Below are 25081 nucleotides of genomic sequence, written 5' to 3'. Positions count from 1 at the left end.
CGCTCTACCACTGAGCTAAATCCCCAACCCCTTCTTCTTCTTCTTCTTCTTCTTCTTCTTCTTCTTCTTCTTCTTCTTCTTCTTCTTCTTCTTCTTCTTCTTCTTCTTCTTCTTCTTCTTCTTTTTAAAATTAGTTTTGCTTGTTTTTCCAAGGCAGGACTTTTCTATGTAGCCCTGGCTGTCTTGGAACTTGCTCTGTAGACTCGGCTGGCCTCAAACCTAGAGATCTACCTGCCTCTGCCTCCCAAGTGCTGGGATTAAAAGTATGTGCCACTAGGCTGGGCTTTGGAGGTATATTCTTGATTAACGGTAGATATTGATATGGGTGGGCCAACTGCACTGTGGGCAATGTCACTCCTGCACTGGTGGTCCTGGGTTATATAATACATGAAGCTGAGGGGCAGCACAGAAGACTCAGTGATTAAGGACAGTGGCTGCTCTTCAGAGCTCTGGGTTTCATTCCTAGTGTGTATCTCCTGCCTCACAGCCACCTATAATTCCAGGCCCAGGGGACCCATGCCCTCTTCTGGACTCTACTTGGGTCCTGCACAAACATGGTGCACACACATACATACAGGCAAAACACCCATACACATAAGTAAAAATAAAGAAAGGAAGGAAGGAAGGAAGAAAAAAGAATGTTTAAGTAAAAATGAATGAATGAATGAATGAATGAATGAATGAATGAATGAATCAATCAATCAATGTAGCTGAGCCAGCAAGCCATGGGGAGCAAGTCAAAAGCAGCTTTCCTCCGTGGTCTGTTTCTGTTCCTGATTTTTTTTTTTTTTTTGGTTCTCTTTTTCGGAGCTGGGGACCGAACCCAGGGCCTTGCGCTTCCTAGGTAAGCGCTCTACCACTGAGCTAAATCTCCAGCCCCTGTTCCTGATTTCATATTCCCACCTTGAGTGCCTGCTCTGACTTTCTTTTATGATGGACTCCAAGCTGAAAGGCGGAATAAGCCCCTGCCTCCCCAAGTTGCTTTCAGTCGTGGTGTTTATCACAGCCATAGAAAGCCAGGTAATTTGTGTTTTCTGCTTTGACCAATGGTGGTTCTCTGTAATAGTCTCCATCTATTGCAAAATGAAGTTCCCTTGATGAGGGGTGAGAGCTACATTTATTTGTAGGCATAAAGGTAAGTACTTGGAATACAGTTAGAAACATGTTGGTTTACAAAATTGTAGTAGCGGGCTTAGGCTCTCCTCTTAGGACCTCACTCACATTTTTCTTAATAAAGGATCCACTACCATTTTGTGTAGTTTCTATTGCTAGGAATTTATATTGTTAGAGTGAAATGTTTTTTATTTTTAAAACGTTCTTTGCGTTTGACTTAATCTCATGTTGTTTTACTCATCATGTGGCCCTAGAACCAATAGGCACACTCATGCATATATGGCATAGCCCAGGTTTGTGTAAGTACACTAAACACAATGCTCACACAGTGACATAGTCTGATGGACCTCTCAGCATATAGCCCATGGCTATGTGGCACATTGTTGTAAAATAACTTCTAGTTAAACGTCTCATCCAACTAGACCTATATACTCATTACCCCCTACAGCATTTCAGATTATTCTATAAATTGCAGTTCTTTTTTCCTCCAACTCTTGAATTTTTTTTATTTTTTTTAATTTATTTATTTTGTAATTTTGAAGTTCTTAGGGCATTTGCGGTGTTCTGACAAAGCATGCCAGACTGAGGAGCTGTAAACAATGAAAATTTATCTTCCCACTTCTGGAGACTGGAAACTCTAAGATCGGGTCACTGATGTCGATCATCTGGTGAAGGCCTATGCCCGCTGTCTCCTCACACAGCTGAAGGAGGAGGCAGAAAGGGCTCGATTCTGTGAAGCTGTTTTCTCTTTCCCGAGAGACAGTTTTTATACTCTGTGTTCCAGGCTTGTCCAGAACTCAAACTTGGAAATCACAGACATCCCTTTGTCTCAGCCTCCTGAGTGTTCGGATGACAGTGGTGCCACTGAACTAGGCTATCTATACAGGTGATGGCTCTGTTTACCAGGGAGGTGTCATCACGACCTAACCACTCCCTACAGGCACCGCCACTTAATACTAAATACTCTCGCATTTGGGAGTTGTCTTGTTAGGGTTTCTACTGCTGTGAAAAGACATCAGGACCATGGCAACTCTTTAAAAAAATAATCGATTCACACATACATCCTAAATGCTGCCCTCTCCTGGTCCCCTCCCCATCGAGACCCTCTCTATCCCCTCTCTGTCTTCCGAGAGGGTGGGGACCCCCCTGGGTATCCCCTCAACCTGGCAATCAAGTCTCTATCTGATTAGGCACATCCTCTCCCAATGAGGCTAGAAAAGGCAGCCCCGTTGGGGAATTGATTCCACGGTTAGGCTATGCTTTAGGGAGGGCCTTGGTTCCAGTTGTTGGGTGAACCACATGGAGACCGAGCGGCCTGAACATCTGCTGCGTATGTGCTGGGGGCCTCACTCCAGTGCGTGTATGTTTTCTGGTTGGTGGTTCAGTTTCTGCTTAGTTGACTCTGTTGATTCTCCTGTGGGTGTCTCATCCCTTTCAGAGCCTTCAATCCCTCCCCATCTCTTCCATGAGAGTCTCCGACCTCTGTCTAATGTTTGGCTGGACCACAGCAACTCTTATAAAGGCAAACATTTAATTGAGTCTGGCTTACAGGTTCAGAGGTTCAGCCCATTATCATCACGGTGGGAAGCCTGGCAGTGTGCAGGTAGACATGGTGCTATAGGAGCAGAGAGTTTTACATCTTGCTCTAAAGGCAGCCAGGAGGAGACTGGATGTGTTTCTTACTGGTCAGAGCTCGAGCGTTTAAGACCTCAATGCCCTTCCTCCACAGTGGCACACTTCCTCCAACAAGGCCGCAAGTGCCACTCCCTATGGACCAAGCATTCACACACAGTTATAGGGCCCATTCCTATCTAAACCCCCCAAAGAGTAAACTCAACATGAGTCCGGGGACACATTCTGACCATAGCACGGGGTCCACTGCTCAGTGTCATTCGCAATCCCCAGCTCCTTCTGATTCCCTGTTTCCATGGAGATGCACGCGGAGCCACTGCTGTTTCTTTGGGTGCAGCTGGCTCTCTGGGCCTGCCTTTTCAGTGTTGTAATAACCCTGCTCCTTGACTTCATGTCCTCTTGTTTGTGTCCCTTTCTTGTTGGAATACATACACCCTTAGGAAAATCTAGAGAAGGGGAGACATAAAACAAGTTTCCTAAGTCCTTGAATACAAGACAAAGCCTTTATCTTTGGATTTGAGAGATATCATCTCCCCGCCCTCCCCAGATTTCCCAAGCATTATTGCCTCACTATATTTGGCATCTAGTATTGATAATATAATCCTGGTGATTTTTTTAAAAAAATTATTTCAAGTGTGACTCATTTTTTCCCCAATGGAAGTTTCTAGAACCTTCCCTTATTTTTCATGTTTTTGAGTGTTGAAAAAACACAATGATAGCTGGGGGTGGCAATGATGCCCTCTTCTGGTGTGTCTGAAGATAGCTCTGGAGGCCAAAGAAGGCAGATCTCTTTGAGTTCCAGGCCAGCCTAGTCTATGTCCAGAGTTTCAGGATAGCCATGGCACATAGTGAGATTGTGTCCCAAATAAGGGTATGAGTGGGCAGCTCAAGAGATGTCTCCCATGTTAAGAGTGTTGGCTGCTCTTCCAGAGGACTCTGATTCAATTCTATCAACTACATGGTGCCTTACGATCTTTTGTAACTCCAGTTCCAGGGTATCTGATACCTTGTTCTGGCCTCCATGGGTACAGACATACATGCAGGCAAAATACACGGATCTTTAAGAAATTCATGAGCTGGAATACTGGTTCTTTCTTTCTTTCTTTTTTCCTAGATATCTGTGAGGATAAAATGAGCCATTCAGTGGTAGAAGTGAAAAGTACATCTAAACTGAAGAGGAAAAAGAATCAGGGGGATAATGAATGGAATAAACATTATAGAGTTTGCCTATTTTATTCCATATTATCTTTATTTTGTAATTGTGGGTATTCTTAGTTTGATTAGTTCTCCCCCAATCTTTTATTCTAATATAGGGTCTTATGTAGCCTAGGCTGGCCTTGACTCACTTTGTAGATGAGGATGACTTTGAACTCCCAATGCTCCTAGCTCTAGGCTACAAAGTGCTGAAATTTCAGTGAATGCCACTATGCCTAGCTTCTAAGAACTTTTTTTAATTAATTAATTTATTTTATGTATGTGAGTACACTGTAGCTATCTTCGGACACACCAGAAGAGGGCATCAGATCCCCATTACAGATGGTTGTGAGCCACCATGTGGTTGCTGGGAATTGAACTCAGGACCTCTGGAAGAGCAGTCAGTGCTCTTAACCACTGAGCCATCTTGTCAGCCCTTCTAAGAACTTCTTAAGGTTGGTTAGGCCAATCCTATTTAAGAGTCAATAGCGAGCCAGGTATGGCGGCACGCATCTTTAACCCCAGCTCTTGAGAGGCAGAAGGAGATATATCTCTGAGTTCAAGGATAACTTGGTATACACAGCAAATTCCAGGACAGCCAGGGCTGTACAGAGGAAACCTGCTTAGGTTAGAAGAAGGCATCAGATCCCCTAGAAGTAGAGTTACAGCAAACAAACAAATAAACAACAGCAACAAACCCCCCAGAGTCAGCTGTGCTGAGATCATGTAGTCATCACTGCGACGAATTATAACACATTCAGAGTGCTTCTGTCGGAGACGAAGCATTGGTTGGGCCACCTTAGTATTCTGCCTACTGCAGAAGTGTAGAGAGCTTATAATTTGTGATCTGTGTTACACCTCCTATTTTAACCTCTGAAGCTTATAAAAATTTCCACTGCCCTCAGGTTTCTGAAATTTCATGACATGACTTTGTATGAGTCTATTTTTATCGATCTCACTGCGTACTATATGAGCCATTCCAATATGGAAATTCACATCTTTCAATTTGAAATTTTCCACTTAGTCTTTCATTTTCTCTGTTGGTCTCTGGAGCCATGAGTATTTGGTCTGTTAGTGCTCTGATTCTGGCCACCTCTTCTGTATGTTTTCTGTCTCCGTTTTTTTTTTTTTTTGTTTTTGTTTTTTTTGTTTTACTAATTTTTCCCAACATCATTTTCTGCATATTGAGCCTCTCCATGGGATCCTGAAGATGTTAATTTACAAGACTTGATTTTTTAAAAAATTATTTTGCTATTTTTGTGTACATGTGTGTTGCACCCATGCTTATCAGATCCAGAACAGGGTGTTGATACTGTGGGTGTGGAGATGGGTGCTGGGAACTGAACTCAGATCATCTGGGAGAGCAGTACAAATTCCCACCTGCCTAGCCCATAAGAATGGTTTTTCTTGGTTCTGTTTTATTGGTTTAAATCAGGAATATTTTAATGATGCAAGATCATTTTTTTAAAAAGATTTATTTTATTTATATGAGTACATTTTACCTGTCTTCAGACACACCAGTAGAGGGCACTGGATCCCATTACAGATGATGTTGAGCCACACCATATGGTTGCTAGAAAATGAACTCAGGACCTCTGAAAGAGCAGTCAGTGCTCTTAATGGGTGAGCCATCTCTCCAGCCCATGAAATCATTTTTAATGGATGGAAGGTGTAAAAGTATCTTTTATTTGACTTATGTAATTGCTGTCTCAGAGACATACTGCCTCCATCTGCAAGCCTAGGCTTAGTCCTGGGAGCTTCCAACCTCCATACAATCTAAACTAGGCCTAGAATGTTTTCAACCTCTGAGACTTAAACTCACATTTTCTAGTTCTGAGCTCTGGCTGGCTGGTTCAACTCAGCTATTTTGGATCAAACTCCTCTACAAACTGTCTGATTCAATCTCCCTTCCTCTCCCCCTCTTCCCTCCTCTTCTCCCTCTCCTCCTCTCCCTCTCCCCCATTTCTCTCTCTCTCTCTCTCTCTCTCTCTCTCTCTCTCTCTCTCTCTGTGTATGTGTGTGTGTGTGTGTGTGTGTGTGTGTGTGTGTGTGTGTTTCTCTTTCTGTCTCTGTCTCTCCTGAATTGTTGTTCTTGGCTTCATAACTTTGACAATCTATTCTAATCTTCTGTCTCCTCATTTTCTGGCTTGTTCTGTCTTCACCTGTGTCTAGCTTGTTTTCTCTTCAACTTCTCTCTGTATACAAAGGTCCTGATAAAAACTGCACTCTGCCTTTCTGCACTGCTCTCTCTTAAATAGCTTCCCCTTTCTCTCTTGGGCATAGCCTATTCTGTCAAATCTTTCTCCAATTTGTCACTTTGTCTGCTACTCAATCAGACATCACTTTCAAACATGGGTGCTTCCTTCTACAGATTAACTTTACCTTTGTTGTTTGGGCTTAAATGTGTGTCTGTATTCTAGCGAGAGGGTGTAGGCTAAAGACTGAGTCCCACAACTAGAAACAGGTATTTTCAGCAAATAACACAGTCTCTGAGTTCAATGTGATCAAATATCCTGAAACAGGAATGTTTCCTCATGTTTCTCTGAGGGCGTTAATAAAGACATTGTTTGTTTGATTCTCCCTCCTATATACTCTGCTTCCTCTCAGTTTTGTTTTTGATGCAGGGTCTCATTCTGTATCAGTGTTGTTTGGAAGACACTGTGGTTTGATTGGCATCTGACATGTGGAGATCCTTCCGCTTCAGCCTCTTAACTGCTGAGAGTACAGACATGAACCACTGCACCCAGCTTAATTTATTAAAAAAAATGTTTTTTGTTTGTTTGTTTGTTTTCTGTGGTGCCGGGGATTGAAGACACAGCCTTGTGCAGGTCAAGCTTCTTGTTGTGTAGAGGATAATATATTACAGTGCTACAAACCATATTTCTTTTTTTAAAAAATTCATTTATTATATATAAGTACACTGTAGCTGTCTTCAGACACACCAGAAGAGGGCATCGGATCTCTTTACAGATGGTTGTGAGCCACCATGTGGTTGCTGGGAATTGAACTCAGGACCTCTGGAAGAGTAGTCGGGTGTTCTTAACCGTTGAGCCATCTCTCCAGCCCACGAACAATATTTCAAGCAATTGCAAAGATGGAAAGGATTAGTTCTAAGCAGATCAAATTCAGTGAACTGTTCTGGGCGTGGTGGCACATGTCTACAATGCCCATCGCTTGGGACACTGGGGAAGGACAATTCTAAGTGTGAGTCCAATCTGGACTGCACAGCAAGACCCTGCCTCTTCCCTCCCAATAATAGTAACGAAAAGATCAGAAGACAGAAAGCATTCCAAGTTCTTTACCAGGTGTGGAAATAGAAAATCAGGGCTGGAGAGAAACTGCTCCAAACAATAGTAAAGATTTCAAATATGCAGATAATATATGCTTTTCCACTTCCATTGATAGATCACTGGTCTTTTATAATGTCAGGTATTTAATTTAAAAAATTGCTATACATATAATTTATATATGATATATAATATAATACTATAATATCTTATACATATCTGAATATATATATATATATATAATTGGGAAAAGTCTGAAGTTCAAAAGCTCTGGTTCATCAACAACATTGATATACCTTGTGGTTTTTCCTTTGTTTGTTTGTTTGTTTCTTTCTTTCTTTGTTTCTTTTGATTTTGAGATAGAGTTTCTTTATGTAGCCCTGGCTGTCCTGGAATTTGCTCTGTAGACAGACCTTGAACTCATAGCAATCCACCTGCCTCTGCCTCCCAAGTGCTACGATTAGAGGTGTACGTAACTAGTTTCCAGCTTCTTTTGTACTTTTTTGTTAAAAAATTATTTTGTTTAATGGTCTGGGGAGATGCCTCAGTGGTTAAGATCAGTTCCTGTTCTCCACATGAGTTCACTGTCTGGCACCCACTTTGGGTGGCTCACACTGCCTGAAAGTCCAGCTCCACGGGATATGACGCAGTCAGTCTTCTACCCACATACACATGACATATATTCACACACATAAATAAAAACATATAAATAAAGATTGAATAAGTTATAAATGTTCTTATGTGTGTGAGTAGCTTGTCTGCATGTATGTCTGTGTACCATGTGTGTACCTAGTGCCTGAGGAAGCCAGAGGGGGACACATAATCCCCTGGGACTGAAGTTCCAGATGACTGTGAGCCTCTATGTGGGTGCTGGGACTGGGGCTGGAGTCTCTGGAAGAGCAGCCAGCGGTCTTAACTGTTGGGCAATCTCCAGCAGCTAACTCCCCAGCTCCAGTTTTCTATTTCTACACCTGGTAAAGAACTTGGAATGCTTTCTCAGCTTCTCTCTGTCTACTCATCTTTTCATTACTGTTATCGGGAGGGTAGAGGCAGGGTCTTGCTGTACAGTCCAGATTGGGCTCACACTTAGAATCTTCCTACCCCAGTGTCCCAAGCGATGGCATTATAGACATGTGCCACCACGCCCAGAACAGTCTCTTGAATTTGATTCGCTTAGAACTAATCCTTTCCACCTTTGCAATTGCTTGAAATATGATTCCTAGCAGTATAATCATAACCTGCCTCGAATGACAGAGATTTATCTTTTTACTGGACGGACTCTTAGAGCCTCAACCGTTTCTTCATGGTGGCCTTTCCCAACGTTCTGTACTGTAACTCAGGCTATAGGAAATGCCTGTGGTAGGAATGTCAGAGCAGACAGCTATTACAAACATTACATTGATATTCTCTAAGGCATTTTTTTCTGGATTCCTATAGATTTCTGGAGAAATGCTGTCAATTTTTTCAAGTGGCCTAGTCAGGAAGAATCCATTTCAGAAAAGTGCATTATGCGATTAGAAGTGCATCAGGAAGGGAGACATACAATGGCCTACCATCTTCTTGGGCCAAGAGCTCCTCCACCCCCGATACGCAATAGTACAGCTTTCAGATGTACAGATATCATGGTATGTTTGACCATTTCCTTTTGTGCACCATTGGCAGATGACCAATCTTCCATACTGGCAGGCATTATCAATTCTCAAAATGACTGATGGTTGGTTCTGACAATGCACATGAGATAAATGCCTAGATATTTCCTTCTTCACTCTCTGTCATTTACACAGAGCCACCTAACACTTTTATTTAACAAAGAAATTCTCCAAAACTTTTTCAGTTTTAATCATAGAAATAACTTTTTCCCCCAATAATGACATTATAACAAGTGGCCAGAGTATCTGAGTGTCTGTCTGTCTGTCTGTCTGTCTGTTTCTCTGTCTCTCTGTGTCTCTGTATCTCTCTGTCTCTCTGTCTCTCTGTCTGTCTGTCTGTCTGTCTCTCTCTCTCTCTCTCTCTCTCTCTCTCTCTCTCTCTCTCTCTGTGTGTGTGTATAGTATGGCATGCATGTGCCATGACATACATGTGGATGCCAGAGGACAACTTTCTGGTGTTGGTTTCTTCCCTCCACCTTGCCAACCTAATGTCTTCTTTGTCTGCTACTGCACACTCCAGACTGGCTGTCCTGAAAACTCCCTGGAAATTTAGGAAAGAATAATAGACTGTGTTCCAAAGAGAGGAAGGAAGAGCCATGACTTCAGTGTCTAGGAGCAGGGTGCTTTGGGAAGGGATTAGAATTAGGTCGGCACCTTACGGCAGAGTCCTCCCGATAACTTTATAAAAAACGGGAAAGAGATCAGAAGAGGCGCACAGGTTCTCCTGTCTCCAACTTTGTGATGTCTTGTATCTGTATGTGTGTAAAGACTGTGCTAGCAATAAAGATTTCCCAAAATCTGGTCCCGATGACCTTACCCCTTCAGGACCGTGGAATAAAAATTAAACTGAAATAAACTGTTTGTCTGAGATGAGGGAGCAGTCAGTGTCTGAGAGGCTGAAGTCAATGTGTACCAGCCCCAGGTGGGGAGGCGGTCACGGACGTCAAGGGAGATCAGAAACACCTTAAGGTAGAGTGGCAGAAGGCTTGGCTCAGGCAGTAATGTCTACAGCGAAGAAGTATCCCTGCTCTTGGTGTTGGGGAGCTAAACTCATCACCTGAGAATAAATGTGGAGTATGACAAATTTGCTAGCTCTGAGCCTGGAGTCAGCTAGTAGATCACTTCCACAGAGACCTGTGTGCCAGGAGGCCGACCCCTGCACAGACTGAAAGGTCTGAAGGTCTAAAGGGCTCACTTCAGGTTTTTTCCTTCCTTCCTTGCTCCCTCCCTCCCTCCCTCCCTCCCTCCCTTGCTCCCTCCCTCCCTTGCTCCCTCCCTCCCTTGCTCCCTCCCTCTCTCCCTCCCTCCCTTCCTCTCTCCCTCCCCCGCCCCTGTGTGTGTGTGTGTGTGTGTGTGTGTGTGTGTGTGTGTGTGTGTGTGTGTGTTTCAGGAAGGTAAGAGAATCTGCCTGGCACCGGGACTGCAGACTGCAGCGTTGTCAGCAGAGGGAAGTCGACTCTAACTAAGGAAGCAACCCTGAAGTCCAGCCCTTACTTAGTACAGACATCCGGCGTAACCGAGGAAAGGCAAGGGCGCCAAATGGAACAAATGACCCCACCACCCCACACATCTGACCCACTCTGCTTTTACAGGGTCCAGAGGAAAATGTCTCTAACACAGTTTGCAGTTTGCCTCGCCCCTCGGATTGTAATTCCTTTTCTCTTTCTTTTCTTTACTTTTTCTTTCTTTCTACTTTTTTCCTTTTTGGTTTTTCAAGACAGGGTTTCTCTGTGTAGCTCCCCTGGCTGTCCCGGAACTCACTCTGTAGACCAAACTGGCTGTGGTGATTATTTTTCTTTTTGCTCTACATTTAACAGCATTTTTAATCTTACTGAAAATTGAACACACTTATGGTTTTTTGGGGGGTTTTGTTTTCATTTTCTATTGTTATTCCTCTTCACTCACGTAATTTTGTTTATTTATTTTTACTTATTTGTTTCATTTTGTTTATTTATATTTTGTTTATTCCTGTCATTACTGAGTAATTAACATTTTTTTCTCCTGCTTTGGTCTCCTATATTTCATCCTTTTTTTTTTCTTCTTTCTTTTCTTTTTTCTTTTCTTTTTTTTTTTTTTTTTTTTTTTGCAGTCCAGGTCCTTTCTTTCCTTTGTATACATTAGGCCGTGAATTCGTATGGCATGGGCTCCAGCAGTTAGTTAGTCCTCACAAAGTGCGCTTCTCTGGGTGGTGCAGGCTGGCGCTTCAGCTGAACCCAGGTGCCCTTCTCTTTGGCTTCCTTTTTCTTCTGATCGTTCTCCTTCACCCGCGTCAGGAAGCTGTCTCTGCTCTTTGAGTGCTTTTGTGCTCAATCCGCACATTGATCCTCTTGGCCAGAATCTTGCCTTTAACTTGCTTGTTTACAATGATGCCCACGGCATGCTGGGTGACATTGTAGACTCTTCCGGTTTTGCCGTGGTTAACACTTATGGGGCATTCCTTTTTGAACAGTGCCCATTCCCTTGATGTCTACAATATCACCCTTCTTGTAGATTCGCATGTATGTGGCCAAAGGAACGACTCCATGTTTCCTAAAAGGTCTAGAGAACATATACCGAGTACCTCTCCTCTTTCCTTTTGTGTTCGTCATTTTGGCAAGTTACTGGAAGATGGCTGCCCCGTGGAAAGCCTGTATTTCATCCTTATTCCTTCTTCTCTACATTTAGTAAGAGTTTGACTTGACTTTTTTTTTTTTCTTTTCTTTTTTTCGGAGCTGGGGACCGAACCCAGTGCCTTGCGCTTGCTAGGCAAGCGCTCTATCACTGAGCTAAATCCCCAACCCTTTTTTTTTTTTAAGAATAGTTGTTCCTTCGTGTTCCCTTACATTTGTCTAATTTCCTTTTTGGACTTTTTCATTGTTGAGTTTTCTTTCGTTCTTTCTTCTTATGAATGTGCACATGTGTGCATGCAGGTAAAGGCCATACACTGAGGCTGAGGGTCTTTCCTGGATCACTATACAGCTTTACATGTGTAGTGGCCCACTATCTTAGCTACTTTTCTATTACTGTGAAGAGACACTGTAATCAAGGCACCTTATAGAAGAAATAATTTAATTGGGGCTTGCTTACAATTTTGGCCAGTTGGTCTGTCATCATCATGGTGGGAAACTGGCAGATGTGATGCTAGAAAAGTAGCTGAGAGCTTTACATCCCGACCCAAAGGCAGGAGGCAGACAGACAGACAGTAGGCCTGGTATGCACATCTCTTTTCATAAACCCACACCTCCTCTAATAAGTCCATACCTCCTAATTTTTTGCATTGCAACGTTTTCCAATTAGGGAGTAAACATTCAAATATATGAGTCTGTGGCGGCCATTTTCATTCCAACCACCACATCTACACATGGAGCTGAAAGGACAGTTTTTTTCTTATACCATGTTGGGTTCCAGGGAGAGACCTCAGGTCATCAGGCTTGATGGCAAGTGTTCTTACCTGCTGAATCATTTCATAGACCTGAGAAATCTTTTCTTTTTTTCTTTTTTTTTCTTTTTTTTAAAGAGTAGAGGCTGGAGAGATGATTCAGGGGCTAAGAATACTTGTTACTCTTGCAGAAGACCTGGATTCAGTTCCCAGTGTCCACATGGTGGCCACTATTACCTGTGTTAACTCGAGTCCCAGGTGATCTGATGTCCTTTTCTGGCCTCTGTGAACATCAGGCATGCGTATGGTACATAAAGGCAAAACAGCCATGCACATAAAATTTTTAAAAAAAAGACTCAAAATAAAAAAAAAAGAAGTAGATAGGTTAAGACAAGAGGTATTTAGAACATTAGACGTGACCAGAGAAGACGCTCTCCCTGACTTAGTGTAGATGTTGAAAATACAAAACAAAGAAACAATGCATAAACTGTAAGAAAGGTGCATGCCTACAATCCCAACTGCAGGAAGCTGAGGCGAGAGAATTGTGTGTGCAAGGCAGGACTTGGTTACATCGTGAGTTCAAGGCCAGCTGGCCTTGGTTTCAAAATGAACGAATGAACAAACGAACGAACGAACGAATGAATGCCAACTCACCTTCAAAGCAGAAATGTCAAAATAATACCAGGCTATTCACCAGCAACTCTAAAAGATATAAGAAAAAAAATTGCCTTTGCAACAGCTTCAAAATAAAACATACAGAAATAAACCAAAGAGATGAAAAGAGCTTTACAAATTAAAACTTTAAAACCCCCAAAAGAGAAACTGGAAAGACCTCCCACACTCATGGATTTGTAGATTTGATAGTTTAGAATGACTATAGACATAGGATTGGAATCCATCTACATACTCAGTGCAACCACCATAAAAATATTACGTGTTTTCTTTCATCTGTGGAGTGCTGATTTAACTGTACACAAATACACATGGCATGGAAGTGAAAGAACTCTGAGCATGAAGGAGGGGCCAGCAAGGTGTAAGGGGGAGGGTTGGAGTAGTTGATGTTCCTCCTGATTTGTGTCTATATAACACATCCCCAAGTTCTGGGATTCCAGGCATGTGCCTTTTTTTTTTTTTTTTTTTTTGGAGCTGGGGACCGAACCCAGGGCCTTGCGCTTGCTAGGCAAGTGCTCTACTACTGAGCTAAATCCCCATCCCAGCATGTGCCTTTTTAAAGGATCTTTGTGGTCCCAGAATTAGACAGCCTTCTTGAGCTTTTGAAGAGATAGATAGAAGCAAGTCAGAAGTTCAGTGTCACCCTCACTGAGTTAAGTACCAACCTGGCTATGAGACCTTGTCCCCACAATACCTGCCACTATAGGCTACTTGTTGGTAGCCCTAATTTTTTTTAAAAGATTTATTTATTCATTTATATATATAAGTACGCTGTAGCTGTCTTCAGATACACCAGAAGAGGGCATCGGATCTCTTTACAGATGGTTGTGAGCCACCATGTGGTTGCTGGGAATTGAACTCAGGACCTCTGGAAGAGCAGTCGGGTGCTCTTAACCGCTGAGCCATCTCTCCATCCCGGTAGCCCTAATTTTTATCATATACTTTCCCCCTGTCCTTAATAAAAATTATTTTCTGCCTTACACAATTTATATTACATTAGTACACTAAAAAGTAGGTTATTTTCAAGTTGCTACTATTCAGGAAGAATTTTTTTTTCCCAAATGGGTTTGCATTTTAAAGAAGAGGGCCACTTCTCAAGTTTCAATGAAATATGACTTTACTTTTAACTATTTTTAATTACGTGTATGTGTATGTCTGTGGAGGTGTCAGATCCCCTGGAGCAGGAATCGTGGGTGATTGTGAGCGGCTGATGTGGATGCTGAGAACAGAACCCAGATCTTCTGGAAAAGCTGTGAGTGGTTCTTAACCCCTGAGCCGTCTTTCCTGCCCTCAGGTTTCATTTCTATAGACTTAGAGTGTCATTCAATTAGTCTATAATGAATTGATTAAAATGTGATTTTTATATGTATCTATTTATTTTGTGAGTGTATGTATGTTGGCAGGCACGGGTAACAGGGCATGTGTGCAGGTATGCCATGGACAGTGGACAGTTCATGAAATAAGTCTTAAAATCTGGAACGTGCATTTTCAGCAGGGGAGGCTGGGTATCCGTAGAGCATGGGAGAAGCTCTAAGGATCCAGCTGAGCTTTTATCAGGACGAAGAACACGCCAAGATCCTATACAGCCATTAATCTTCGTTTACAAGGAATCGAAGATTTTGCTTAATAGATCACCAAGAAGCACAAAAACAAAGAATGGACAAGAAATACGTGCGGATGTAAGAAGCCTTCATGTCCTAAGAGACTAGCACATTCCAGCCTCGTGAGCTGGAAAGCCACTGGGCACACTTTCCTTCTGTCCCTGGTGTGCCAAAGGTCAAAATACTCTCAAACACAGGATGCATTTCTTTCTCAGGCAAGGGTGTTGGCAACAGAGGTCAGAGGACAACTTTCAGGAGCTGGTTCTCTTTTCACCATGTGGACTCCAGGAACTGAACTTAAGTCCTCAGGCTTGCTAAGATACCCTTACCTGCTGGGCTGTAATGCGGGTCCCTTCACTTTAGCGTTGGAAAATGGGTCTCTCCTGAACCTGGACATTGGTCGTCTAGACTGGGTGACCTGAGAGCTCCAGAGATCTGAAGAACCAGCTTGCCTTCATCCTGACTTTAAAAGCCATTTTATAGTAAAGACAAACTAGGTTCATTCCTGTTTATGATTAACCTCTGCTTCTCAAGGATTGGGCTATGCCTCCCCCCTCCCCTTACCTACAAATGCTCTGTGCTACCTGTTCCACGAATGGCACTCATATCTTTGCTTCAAAAAGTTGTTTATAACCATCTTGCAACCCTACCTTAGTTTCAAAAGGACTGTTAGGACTACCTTGTTATGAACACCTTGTTATGCCTACCATGAAACTGTCTCTTTGTTTCAGGAGGGATTGACTTGCTTTGCTTATTTACTGCTCCTGTAACTCTTGCCTCTATTGCTTGCCAATTCACCCATTAGGAAACTGTCTCCTGAGAGGCTCTGCCAGAGCATTATAAATACAGAGGCAAATGCTAGCAGCCAACCATTGTGCTGAGAATGGGGTCCCCCTTGGAGGAGTTAGAGAAAGGATTGAAGGAGCTCAAGGGTTTTGCAATCCCACAAGGACAACAACACCAACCAACCAGAGCTCCCAGGGACTAAACCACCACCCAAAGAGTACATACACATGGACAGACCCATGGCTCCAGCTGCATATGTAGCAGAGGATGGCCTTGTTGGGCAACAATGGGAGGAGAGGCCCTTAGTCCTGCCAAGGCTGGACTCCCCCGGGTAGGGAAATATCAGGGCGGGGGAGGCAGGAAGGGGTAGGTGGTTGGGTGGGGGAACACCCTCATAGAAAAAGGGGAAGGGGGGGTGGGATAAGGGGTTTATGGATGGGAAACTGGTAAAGGGGATAACATTTGAAATGTAAATAAAAAATTATCCAATAAAAAAGAAAAAAAAAAGGACACCTCCTAACCATGAACTATAAAGGCCTTGCCTTCCTTATATCCAATGCTGACCACGGGGGAGACAGGGCATGCACATGAATTTTAAAAACTTGCTTTAACCAAGTGCTTGCTTTAAGTAACTCGGCCATGATGGTTTGGGTTGGTGGTCTTTCTCCTCCCACCTTTGGGGTGAACAGATGCTCTGATTTCTGCTGCATTCAGTTCCTGAGCCTGCTTTTACAAGAGCCAGATGTGGTTCTTATGCTTACTCAGGAAGCCCTTTCCCATTGACCCACAGCTCCCTGTGCTTTACACAGAATAAATTTTGAGCATTTACTGTAGCCTACAAAACCCACTTTGAAATCAGGTGTGGCAGTACAGTCCTGTAACTTCCGCCCTTGGGAGGCTAAGGCAAGAGGATTGCAAGTTCAAGACCAGCCTTGCATGAATAGTGATATGGTAGTAATACTAGTAAGCCCATCACAAACAACAGTAACACTCCACGGGGATGTGATTTCAACTGTACCACTCAACCCTGCAAGTCGTTTCAAGTCGTTCCTCTGCATGCCGTGCATGCTCTACTTTTCTTTTTCTTTTTTTTTTTTTTGCTTTTCTTTTTTTTCGGCGCTGGGGACCGAACCCAGGGCCTTGCGCTTGCTAGGTAAGCGCCCTACCACTGAGCTAAATCCCCAACCCCACACTCTACTTTTCTTTCAGTGCCCCTAAAACGCTGTATTTCTCAGGGCGGAGGAAATGACAGCATCCATTTTAGACTCCACTTCCTAAGCACCCTAAGAAAGTTTTCTTCTGTTCCTTATTATTTAGTTGCACGTTTATTTCCTTTATAAACTCACTATTCACAATTCTTTTTCCAGACATACGTAATCCGTCTGCGTCACACCCCGTATTCCCTCTACAAGCTCTGTGACAGGTTGGGGACTGTGTTTGATTTCTCTCACCGCCTCTGCCCGCCATACACAAAGTATCTCTATCGTTTCCCGTAGGTCCTGTAGTCTCTATTCAGAATAAGATTGATCTCGTTAACGGAAGAGTAGGAGAATACACGGAAAGCCCGCTTCCCAGCTTTCTGCGGTTCTACGACTATTCAAAGGCAGATTTTTCCCCGAGCGACAATAATCATTTTAGGACAATCATTTGATTGCGTTCTTTATTCTGGTGCATGTGAATAAAACAGTCATGCCCTTTGGCTTCTGGAAACATCGCTCACGAAGGCAATGTGAGTGTGCCGCTGCTGAGTGTTCCTGTGAACAGTCAGGCTTGCAAGCGATCACGGGTGTCGCTTAAGGAAGTGAAAATATGCCAACCAGATGCACTTCCTGCAGACCGCAGAATCTCTCCATGCAAACAGACGGGAACAGCCAATGGTCACGTGACCCAGGGGCTCTTCAGAAAATAGTCATCAAACTGATTTATGTTTCTTTTTTAATGTGGAGAAGGGACATGCAGAATATTACCAGGGACCTGGGCTTGGTGGCTCGTTCCTATAGTTACAACACCCAGGAAGCTGAACCAAGAGAATTCCCATGAATTTCAGCCTAGCCTGGGCTTACGTAATGAGTTCCAGACCAATCTGGGTGGTGGAGTGACACCACCGTCCCCAAGCAACATAAACAGCAGCTGTGGTGCCCAATGGCAACAACAAAGTAAGAAGGAACCGGAGAAGGCACCCTGGAATTGGTACATAGATTTTTCTGGGTCTTCCCTCAATCAGTATGATACACATGACTGCTGATGTAAACAATCAACTGCCTGGGGATTCTTTTGCTCTCTCCAGGTCAGGGCTGTGGATGGGAGACAAGGCCCTACCTAGGCCCTTGAGTGTTCAACGTCTAGGTGTCAGGCTGAAAGAACCAGAGATTTATAGTTCCAAGCTCTGAGATCCAGTGGTCTATTGTTCTAGCTTTTAGAAGCTAGAGACTTATGGCCCTAAATGCTTGGTTTGGAAGCTTATTACACTGACTTTTAATAACTAATAGGCCTAGAACTTGTTAACCTCTCAGAGTCCTCAAGTCCCAAGAACAATGCACTCGTTGCAAAAGCCGGGTGGCAGCATTGGTGGCAGGTGGTTGTGCCTTCTAATATTACAGCACTCCTGTGAGCCTTGGCTGCTAGAGTCCTCAGAGTTGCAAGAGTTACAACTCTCGCGCCTAGGATATCACAATCCCCAACTGCAGCCAGTAACCAGAGCCATAGTTCTTTATCTTTAGGTCTCACAGCCAGTATAAACACCTCTACCCCAGTAGACTGAGTTGCCCATTAACATATCAAAGATGATGCTGTCCCCAGGTTCTCCCAGCATCCCTCAGTCCCTACTAAGTACAAAATCCTTCTGGTTGGCGGTCCCCCCCACCCCCTAAACTTTTCTGGCCCAGGGACTGGGCTGAGTCCCACCCCCACCCCAATGCCCACCCCCACTTCTCTAATCACTATATAGCTGAGCCATTTTGGTTACCTGCTCCCGTTTGGTCTTTTAGCCAGTCTTTTGGCCTAGGCGTCTCCTCTTGGTCAGGGAATCATCTCTTGGTCTCCCTTCCCATCTCTCATCACTTGGCCCCCCTCATTCTGGTCATTTTCACTCTGGACTGTGCCAGATACCTAACCTTCCTCTGTCCATACCTGTGGCAATGCTGTCCCTTATATCTATAATAAACCTTACCTAGAAGCAGTTTTTCATTCAATGACCTGTCAAGCTATGCTTTTTACTTTTTATTTTTTTTGGAATTTAGAGATTTCTTTTTTATTGCTTTAAGACTATGTACTGGGGCTGGAGAGATGGCTTACCAGTTAAGAGCACTGACTGCTCTTCCAGAGGTCCTGAGTTCAATTCCCAGCAACCACGTGGTGGCTCACAACCATCTGTAATGAGATCTGATGCCCTCTTCTGGTGTGTCTGAAGACAGCTACAGTGTACTCATATAAATAAAATAAATAAATCTTAAGAAAAAAAAAGACTATACACTGGTATATGTGTCTGCAAGTGGATATGTTCACTGAGTTCAGATGCCCAAGGAAGCCAGAAGTACAGATCCCCTAGAGCTGGAGTTACAGATCGACATGACTTGCCTAATGTGGGTGCTAGGAACCCAACTCCAGGGCTTGAAGGTGCAGAAAGTCTCTCAACTGCTGAGACAGCTCTCCAGGAGCAGGCTAAGCTGTTTATTGGGTCTGGTGCTGCCATCCTGGAGGGTAGAATGGGAGAGTATCCTCTGGTTTGCTCAGAAAGCATCTGGCCAGCCTGCTTAGAGAGCCAGAGGTATGTGTGGCCAGGACATCTGCACCAATCACAACAAAGGAAGACTGTGTAAGCCTCAGCCACCACACAGTCCCTGACACTGTCAAATCACAACAGTCCCTCCCTCATATCAGTTTCAGGCCTTTCGTTGGGCCACCAAGTGAAGTCCTCCAGCTGGAGTCTGGGTGAAAACGCTCTATGGTGAGCGGGATCATCTAGAATTCACGGTGGCGTGGCATGGTAAACAGTCTGGTCTGAGCAGTTTGAAACAGTTGTGGCCGGCACAACCTTGGTGCCTTCTGAGGTTGGAGCTGGCCTTCAAGAGGAAGCAGCTCTGACTGTGATGAAGGCATCTGTCCTGAAGTCGTCTGGGCAGTGTTCAAAGCAGCTGCTGTTGGCATGACCGCAGTCCAGCTGGCTGTTGGATAACAGTGCTTTGTTCAATGCGGCCAGGAAACAAGGGGATGGGAGAAGGTTCTAACAGCTATCATTTAGAAAGCCAGATCACTCAGCTGCCAGCATCTTATCTACAATAAATACTAAGAGGGCTGTTTACAATAAAAACTTTATCACTAGCATTAGAAGTGCTTTGACAGAATGTAACAGTGTTTAGTTCCTGCCCCATATCACCAGAAGATTAGAAAATTACAAGATTCCAAAGCCAACCTCCCAGTCTGGCATCAAAAGATCCTACGTAAAATCCTCATTTTGTTTCTGGGGAATTCTCCTTTTGTTCTTTTACGTTTATTTAGTTAGCATGGGTGTGCGCATGTGTGTGCACAGTCATGTGATAGGTCATAGGACAACTTGCAGAGTTTGTTCTTTTCTTTCTACCATGGGGGTCCTGGGGATCAAACAAGGGTGTTGGGCTAAGTGTAAAGCATCTTGTCTTCCAATTCATCTTGCCCACCCTGGGATTTCTTTCTCTAAATGTATGACGTTTCATGGTTTTAATAATATCTCAAGGGCTGGAGAGGTGGCTCAGAGGTTAATAGCATTGAGTGCTCTTCCAGAGGTCCTGAGTTCAAATCCCAGCAACCTCATGGTGGCTCACAACGATCTGTAATGAGATCTGATGCCCTTCCTGGTGTGTCTGAAGACAGCTACAGTGTACTTATATATAATAAATAAATAAGTCTTTAAAAAATAATATCTTAGGGGAACAGGTATGGTAGACTATATCTGTAATCCAAGCTCTCAGGAGATAGAGGCAGGAGAATTATTAATTCAGTGCTAACCTTAACTAGAGCTTAACTAGATACTGAGTTCAAGGCCGATATGCGCTATATGAGATATTGTATCAAAGGAAACACACATGTGCACACATACACACCAAAACCAACAACAACAAACCCAGTATTATGTATACTTACCACATTTGACAATACATCTTCACACTAATAAGCAAGAGAGAAATGGGCATCCCTTTTTACTTTTGGTTTTTTGAGATAGGGTCTCCCTGTGCAGCTCTGGTTATCCTGAGCTTCATGCTCACTGTGTAGTAGAGGCTGGCCTCAAACCCATGAGGCAATGCCTGCCTCTGCCTCCAGAGTGCTGGGTGAAAGGTGTGGCACCATGCCTGGCTTGGCATTACTTTTTAGATATAGAAAAGGAGAGTAACTAACTTTCCACAGCTTTTATCACTAATAAATGGCAAAGACAAGGAGGAGAGGGGAAAGTGCTCTCAAACTCTCCTGCCTACTTTGAGCTCTAGTCCAGGGTTAACTCCAGCAGCTAAGCCATCACTTTTTTAAGTACTAGTTGCTGTCTTGACACTTTCTGTTTGTCCGAGTAGAAGCCTGCAGGAGAACAGCAAAGCATTTCATAAGTGGAGTAGCTTGAAATGCCCACATTTATGAGACATCTAGAACATTAACACGAATGATCTCGCCATTGTTCGTGTTTCAAATATCCTCTCTTTTGTTCACGGGTCATTCAAGCTTTGGAACATTTAATGTTTTTGAACCTCATGGCTGTGCAGTTTACAAAGATGATTCTCTTAACTCTGTTGCCACTCGGAGTTAGAAATGATCTAGATCACCTAGTGCCCCCTGCTGTAGCAAGCACGGAAAAGCAAATGACTAACTACTCCAGCATCTAATTTCTACTAAGAGACAGATATTACTGGTACTGCATATTGGGATGGCAAAGGAATCAATCAGTCAATTTTATAGGAATTCTTCATTTATAGGTGTCTGATATGACTAATGAAATTTTTATTATTAATAATTCAGTGGCCAATCAAGAGGACATTAAAATATATTTAACTTATTTGTGCTTTGGTTTATTCTAGTAGTACTCTTATGAAATCTATTGTATCATTCTATGGCACTTTTAGTTGGCTCTCTGTCGTAGTCTTTTTTTCTAAAGCAGTAGTTCTCAACTGTCCTAATGCTGTGACCCTTTAATACAGTTCCTCCTGTTGTGGTGATCCCTGAACCATAAAATTATTTTCATTGCCAACTCTTAACTGTAATTTTGCTTTCACCCCGAGACCGCATGGTTGAGAACCACTGCTCTGGAGCCTTTCCTCAGTATTTGGAGTACAATAATCTATCTGCTCACTCCAGATTGCTATTCAGACTCAAACTACACGGGAAAGTTTATAGGAGCTTAGATGTTTCAGTAAGATACAAGTTTAAATCCAGGCTCTGTCTGTACTCCAGTTACTTTAAAAAAAATTTTTTTTTGAGACGGGTTATCTCTATGTAGTCTGGCTGTCCTGGATTCACAGAGATCCAATGGCCTCTGCCTCCCAACACTGGGTAAGTTATTCATTCTTTAAAAGCTTTTGTCTTAGTGTTTCTATTGCTGTAATGAATGCCATCACCAAAGCAGCTTGGGAAAGAAAGGGTTTATTCAGCTTAGGCTTCCGCACCATAGTCCATCATCAAAAGAAGTCAGGACAGGAATTCAAACAGGGCAGGAACCTGGAGGCAGGGGCCATGGATGGGTGCTGCTTACTGGCTTGTTCCTCATGGCTTGCTCAGCCTGCTCTCTTTAGAACCCAGGACCACCAGGCCAGAGGTGGCACCACCCACAATGTGCTGGGCCCTCTCCCATCGCCGCTAACCAAGAAAGTGCACTACAGCTTGGCCTACAACCGGGTCTTATGGAAGCGCCTTCTCAACTGAAGCTCCTTCCTCTCTGTTGACTCCAGCCTGTATTAAGCTGACACAAAACTAGCCAGGACAAGGTTACTTATCTGTAGAATGAGGAAAAGAATGTAGCCTAATGCATAGAATCATTGTGGGGCTTTAAACGGCATAACATCAAAGGCACAGCACAGTATTTATGACGAATTGCTCTGTTGTTATTAGCTTTACTGTTTTTAGCGTATGTTGACTTAGATAGGCTCTGTCTTGAGTATTATTATTTGTCAACTGACTGAACACTTTGGAACCAATCTGATGGTTGCTGTACTTGATAGACTTTGCAAATTGTATTCTTAACATAAAAATCTGTCTCCAAAGGGCTGTGAAATCTGTGTTGTGGTTATGGCACAGTCAGTGGAATCTTGATTTTGTAGTTGCTGTGACTGCCTGCTATGAGCCTACACACACACACACACACACACACACACACACACACACGCACGCACGCACGCACGCACGCATGCACGCACACATGCACTCATGCACGCACACAATGGGTCTGTCAGCAGTCAGGCATCCATCAGGTAGGATTCCACACTCTCTGATAACATACTGGCTACTGATGGACTCTGGGGGAGGGTAGTCATTGTCTTCAACTTTGTACCAAATAAGGAACCCACCGGGCTCCAGTAGGTTTTTAAACTATGCTCATACAGAGTATCCTGGTTAAACCAGTAGTTCTAGAAACAAACCAATAAGATGTGAGTGAAGCAAAGGGCCTTCTAGGGAGGGAAGACTTAATTGCAGTGGGAGGGAGATCATTGTGGGTGTGTGTTGGGGGAGGTTATAATAAACCAGAATGGACTTTATATATGTATGAAATTGTAAAAGAATAAATTCAATGAAAGTTACTTAAAAAAGATTTGTGGATATAAAAAAAAATCTATCTTCAAGAAGGAAATTTCTGAATTAAATCCCTACATTCTATAATTCTTTTTCGTGACTCATGGCCTAATAATTTTCAGCTAAAAGCTGTGCCCCAGATCGCTCTTCGTGTCAGGACTCTCTATGTTTATCAATCATTTTTTATTAGTTCTTCCTCCTTAGTTGTGAAGATCATAAAATAATCTCCATTTAATTAAGTCTGAGGGACCTGAAACAGAGAGAGGAACTGGAACAAGACAGGAACAAACAAGTTTTACTGCTCATTTCCCTGTACTGATATGAAGGGGTTGCCTACGATTTAACTTATTCCTTTAACAAAAGGGGAAGCTTCAATTCGTTGTGGTGTTTGTTTAATTTTACAACGTTATCCAGTTGTAGTGGTACCTGCCTGAAATCCCAGCACTTGGGAGGTAGAGGCAGGAAGATCAAGAGTTCAAGGTCATCTTGGGCTAGCCAGCCTGGACTACACGAAACCCTCTCTTAAAACACCTTACCTCCAAAAATTAACATTAACGCTATGTAGTTTAAAATAGTATTATCAAATTGATTATGAAAAATATGATCTTTAATTCTGTCCATAATTCTTCCATCAAATTGCTTCTTCATTCAAGGGTGGGTACTTCATGTCTTATATATTTGGGCAAGATATCTCTATATACCCATAGTATCCGTCTATAAACACACATATGTCTATGTACAGAGGTTTGCTGTAAGGAGTTGACTCGTGTAACTACGAAAACAAAGACCCACAACAAGCGAAGCAAGATGGAGTCCCAGGATTGCTGGTAATGGTCAGCAGTCGTCAATGTTAATTCAACTCTCGCCCTCATCAGATCAGACGCTGCCCATAGGCTCGGGGTGAGGCTACATTTTATAGAGTCTACCAATACGAATACTTACTCTCTCTTACAGAGACACCATCAAAAGCACACCCGGAAGATAGGTGTAGCTAATAGCCCGACACATTGAGACCCAGTCAAGTTGATGCAAAACTGACCACTGCAGCTTTTACACTGTATTTGCAGGTAACGTGCTCACACTGCTGTTTCTCGTTATTTTTGTTTTAAATATTCCCCGTTTGCTGCCATTTAGGGACCCCACATCTGTCGTTATACATTCACTCTCGACATCTCACTAGCACGTTATTGGACAGTATTTGTTATGATTTTTTTAAAAAAAGAGATTTTTTTTAAAATTTGTATTTTACGTGTATTGGTGCTTTGTCTGCTCGTATGTCTGTGTACCATAGACATGCCTGATGTCCATGGAGGCCAAAAGGTATTGGAGTCCCCGGAGCTGGGGTGGCAGAGGTTGTGAGCTACCATGTGGGTGTTGTAAATCGAACCCAAATCCTTTAGAAGAGCAACCAGTGCTCTTAACCACCAACCCACTTCTTCAGACTCTTGTTATCATTTTTATTTCCACATTACTAGTTAAATGAAATTTGTAGACTTACTTTTTTTCCTGTCTGGTGCTAGTTTTGTTTCAACTAATAGTTTCCTTCCGCCTCAGCTCTGTTGGTGCTACCTCTATATGGTTAATTATTCTTCGAATGCTGAGAAAGAACTGTGCAATTCTTCCAGAGCGTTAAATATATCATGAACCAATTGGCTCCCTTTTACTTTTTCAAATTTTAAGTTAGTCATTACGTAACTCTGCAATGCCTTGTTCCAATTTGTATTCTACTACCCAACAGTCATCCAGGCTTCAGGTGGAGAAACGGCTTTGCTTCCGCAGATTTAGACGCCTCTGAACTAGATTCCACTCGTCCCTTTTCCATATCCTCTCTGGGTTCTTCTTCATTCTGAATATAAGTCTCCTGACAGCCTCAGGTGAACAATTTCTTTGGTCTTTCACCAGATAAGTTAGCAGAAAGAACAGTAGCGAATTTGGGGAAAAAAGAAGATAAAGATGAGAAATTGGAAGGTGTGTCTGTGTGTGTCTGTGTCTGTGTGTGTGTTTCTGTGTGTATAAATGTGATGTGTGTGTGTATCTGTGTGGTAT

General features: G+C 43.1%; 1 pseudogene; it reads right to left on the bottom strand.

The window, feature by feature from the left end:
• Positions 1-10992: 10992 nt before the first annotated feature.
• Positions 10993-11508, bottom strand: LOC134481628 (large ribosomal subunit protein eL21-like; annotated as a pseudogene).
• Positions 11509-25081: the final 13573 nt, after the last annotated feature.

The sequence above is a fragment of the Rattus norvegicus genome, chromosome 13 (assembly GCF_036323735.1).
Source record: "Rattus norvegicus strain BN/NHsdMcwi chromosome 13, GRCr8, whole genome shotgun sequence".
In the NCBI taxonomy this organism is placed as follows: domain Eukaryota; kingdom Metazoa; phylum Chordata; class Mammalia; order Rodentia; family Muridae; genus Rattus; species Rattus norvegicus.
This window is presented reverse-complemented; position numbering and strand designations above follow the sequence as displayed.